Genomic DNA, 4994 nt, shown 5'->3' on the forward strand with positions numbered 1-4994 from the left:
ATAACATTTTCTGAACCACAATATTATAATCTAGGGCTTGGTAAACTTGCTGTAAAGGACTAGATAGTAAATATTAGGCTTTGTGGGCCACGTGGTCTACTCAAATCTGCTGTTATAATGTGAAAGTGGCCATAGAAAATATGCGATGGAATGAGCATGGCTATATTCCAGTGACACTTGGGAAACTTTATAAAAATCAGACAGTGGGCCCGATTAGGTCCACAGGTTGTAGGTTTCATCCCCTGGTAAAAGAAAGGTCCAATGCAAAGAGGCAGGTAGTGTGCTAGAATAAAATCATTAATTAATTAATCATCCATATTACACTTGTACTAGATATTTAGGCCACAATGCTGCATAAAACATGGAAATTGACAAAATTATACATAATTACAACTCCAAAACACATGTTGTTCCCTCAACAGAAATTGAGATAATCTACTAAAACACATTTTAAAAGTCTAAAAGTGTAAAGTATTTTTCCCTGCAGTTGCTTGAATATAGAACATGTAATTAATAGATTTTAAGTCCAGAAAATAAATGAAGCCAAGTGCCTGTGACCTTTGGTTTCCACATTCTCACTCCCGAAATAAATTGATCCGTTCCAGTGAGTGTACACATATAACACCTCAGACTGGAGAAGATTCAATAATGAGCCGGTCTTTCATGAGAAAAGGCCTTGTGGTAGTGAATAGAAAATAAGACGACAGAAATCAGAGCACACAGACTATTACTTGTTCTTAATAGAGATGAGTTTTGTTTTCATCTAAGCTAGTGGAAATATTTGGCCAAACGTGGCAGATAGTGTCTTTATATATAAAAACCCTCGCTTCCCCTTATAAGCTGGGTGAGATCATTCAGTGAGGGCTTCAGGTTTGCCATACAAATTGTGGAAAGCCCACGCTACATGAGGTTTTGACTGAATAAAAGAATAGTATGCACAGTTCTTTGCTGCTCCTCTGGGAAGCCTGGCCTAACCTCTGCATCAGGAGCTCTGTCTCCTTTAGCTCTTCTCTATGCTCATGGTTCAGAGTATTCATTTGCTCTGATGTCCTGCCTGATATTGTTACCTATATTTTCAAATATGTGTCTTATTTTTATTTATTCTTTTCATAGAGGTATAATTGACATACAACATTGTGTCTCATTTTTAGAGTAAGATTATAACACCTGGAATGGGATATATGTGAGTCTAAACCTCAATTTCACTTTTTATTAGCTTTGTGATTGTTGCCAAACTCTTCATCTTCTCTGAATCAGTTTCAGATAATAATAGCATCTGTTTCATAGGTGTGTTGTTGGCTCATGTTTAGAAACTTGCGTAACCATTGTCATCAGCACCGTCATCATCAGTATTTTCACGTCTTCTCCCCTATGAAGTTTTCCTCAACTCCCCAACCAGAATTCACTGTTTACTATCTCACAGAACTTTTAGAACTTGCAAATTCTTTACTGTATCACTTTTATACTGCATTTTAACTATTTGTTTGCATGTCTGTTTCCCCTACTACATCAGGGTTCCCTGAAGCTCCTCCTGAAGGAAGTTTTCAAATACAATCATGTACCACATAATGACATTTCAATCAACAATGGACCACATATATGATGGTGCTCCCATAAGTAGCATGTAGCCTAGGTGTGCAGCAGGCTATACCTACTAGGTTTGTGTAAGTACACGCTGTGATGTTCACACAACAACGAAATTGGCTAACAATGCATTTCTCAGAATGTATGCCCGTCGGTAAGCGATGCATGACTATAGATATTAATTGAGACTTTTCTAATGGTCAAGAAAATTACTCTTTGCTTACCTTTATAGACTTCAGACATAGTGTACAGTTGCATGAATAAAGAAGATAAGTGTGATAGCAAAAAAACCAAATAACCCAATTTAAAAATGGACAAAGGACCTGAATAGACATTTCTCTAAAGAAGATATGTGAAAGGCCAACAGGTACATGAAAAGGGGCTCAACATCACTAATCATCAGGGAAATGGACGTTAATACCTCAATGAGATATCACCTCATGCCTGTCAGAATGGCCATCACCAAAAAGATGAGCTAACAAATGCTGACCTGGAGGTGGACAAAAGGGAACCCTTGTGTGCTAGTAAATGTGTACGGCCACTGTGGAAAACAGGAGGGAGGATCCTCAAAAAATTTAAAAAATAGAACTACCATATGTTCCAGCAATCTCATTTCTGGGAAGATATCCAAAGGAAACAAAAACACTAACTGAAAAAGATATCTGGGGGCCGGCCCCATGGCCGAGTTGTTCAAGTTCCACATGTTCCATTTCAGCAGCCTGGGTTCGCAGGTTAGGATCCAGGCATGACCTATTCCACTCATCAGCCATGCTGTGCAAGTATCCCACATATACAAAATAGAGGAAGATTGGCCAAGACGTTAGCTCAGGGCAAATCTTCCTCACCAAAAAAAAGATATCTGCACCCCATGTTCATAGCAGCATTATTGACAATAGCCAAGACATGAAAACAATGTAAGTGTCCATTGAAGGATAAATGAATAAAGAAGTTAGGGTATACATATATATATATATACACACACACACACACACACACAATGGAATATTATTCAGCCATAAAAAAACAAGGAACTCCTACAATTTGCAAGAATACTATTGGACCTTGAAGGTATTATGCTACGAAATAAATCAGAGAGAGAAAGATAAATACTGCGGAATTTAAAAAACAAACAAACACACTTGCTTGTAGAAAAAAGATCAGATTTGTGACTACCAGAGGCAGGGGGTGGGGGCTGGAGCACTTAGAGGAAGATAGTCAAAAGGTACAAACTTCCAGTTCAAAATAAATAAGTACCAGGGATGTAATGTACAACATGATGTCTATAGCTAACACTGATGTGTGATATATAGGAAAGTTGTTAAGAGCGTAAATCCTAAGAGTTCTCATCACAAGGAGAAATTTTTTTTTTTCTTCTTTCTTTTCTTTTTATAGTAGCTAAATGAGAAGACCGGATGTTAGCTGAACCTATTGTAATCATTTCAAAATAAATGTAAATCAAACTGTCATGCTGTCCATGACTTAAACTTACACAGTGATGTATGTCAATTGTTTCCCAATAAAACCAGGGGGAAAAACTTTAAAAAAAAAAGACAAGCATGAATTTACTGCATCTTCCTGTGATACTGGTGTATAAATACTTTGTCTAGGGGCCGGCCCGGTCACACAGCGGTTAAGTTCGCACGTTCCGCTTCGGCGGCCCGGGGTTCGCCAGTTCGGATCCCCGGTGTGGATATGGCACTGCTTGGCACGCCATGCTGTAGTAGGCATCTCACATATAAAGTAGAGGAAGATGGGCATGGATGTTAGCCCAGGGCCAGTCTTCCTCTGCAAAAAGAGGAGAATTGGCAGCAGTTAGCTCAGGGCTAATCTTCCTCAAACAAACAAACGAAAAAAAGATTTTGTCTACAACACTCTCCCTATTACAAGCCAAAGCTTTTTAAGTTTGACATTGCCTAAAGTTCTATCAAAACAAATAAAATAAATTATAACATTAAAAAAACAAAACTATGTACCTCTGGAAAGATATCCAGAGCATGTGAAAGGATTTGTAATAAATTGCTGGTGCCCATCTCACATGTGGGGAAGCCTGGGATGAGGATAAGTCTGTTTGTCTATCAATTCCTTGTGATCACGGATAGAGATCAGACAAAACATAAGAAATTTGAGAAAGGGCTGTTGGTCTCTCCTGGCAGCACAATTTCTCAGTTCCCAGACCAACCCAGCTCCTGTGGCTAGACAAAGGTGACCACCCTTGTAAGATCAAGTTGTTTCATTTTCCTAGTCTTAGCTTCTACCACTAATTCTCCCAGGACTATCCTAGTCACTCTAGTGTAGAGTTCCATCCTTATCTCAGAGCATCTTCTGAATGTATCAGCTTCTCCTCATTTCCACCATCCTGTGTAAATTGAGGCACTTGACACTTAATCCCCACAACAGCCTCCTTTAATCTCATCCACGCTGACCCCCCTTTTAATCCCTGTTGTGAACCACTGCATAATTGCTCATCCAAATACTTCTTTCTACATGACACTACCTGATCAAGACCTTCTGTGACTTTCTGCTGTATTTTTTAGGTCAGATGGGATCACTGTAAAAGTAATCCCAAAACTTCAGATTGCATGACACAACAGACGTCTAGTTCATGCAGCTATCTAATGTGAATACTCCTTGTCAAGTGTCCCCCACTAGGTGGTTTTCCATCAAATGGTCACTTAGGGGCCTAAGCTCTTTCTATCTTTTGCCCCTACCTCTAGAACTTCAGAGTCTTCTCCATTATGCAAATGAAAGGAAAAAAGAGAATGTAGAAGGTTGTGTCAGAGGTCTTTTTGGAGCAGGCTTGAAAGGGGCATATATTAACTTCATCCACATTTCATTGGCTGAAACTTATTCCTATGACCCCATCTAACTGCAAAGGAGGCTGGGAAATGTAGTCTAGCTGTGTACCTAGAAAGAAGAGACAAGGATGAACACACAACAATCTCAACCATCCAGATGAAGCATAAGCAGTGTAACTGGGCATGAAGGACTCTTCTCTTTAATAACAGCATCTTAAATGAGAGGATACAAAACAATTTACAAAGTTCTTCCTCATTTACTAGCTTTTCTCAGCTTCACAATGGATCTGATATACTTGCATGTTTACTCCCATTTTACAGATAAAGAAACTAAAGTTCAGAGAGTTAATAAATGAGTCAAGGTTATACAACTGGATAGTATACAACAGGGTCAGAATTTGAATTCAGGACATTTGATTCCGATTGTTATGACATTTTCACTGTACTGGGACTAAAATTACTTATGTGGACCCACTTTATGTATGGATCCTTATCTCAGGCATCAAAAGTTAGGCAAAAATACATATAGAACTCCTACTATGTGTCAGGTACAGGCACTGTCCTAGGTACTGAGGAAACAAGTAAGACACAAGCTGTGCCCTCATGGACCTTATA

The sequence above is a fragment of the Equus caballus genome, chromosome 18 (genome assembly GCF_041296265.1).
Source record: "Equus caballus isolate H_3958 breed thoroughbred chromosome 18, TB-T2T, whole genome shotgun sequence".
Taxonomy (NCBI): domain Eukaryota; kingdom Metazoa; phylum Chordata; class Mammalia; order Perissodactyla; family Equidae; genus Equus; species Equus caballus.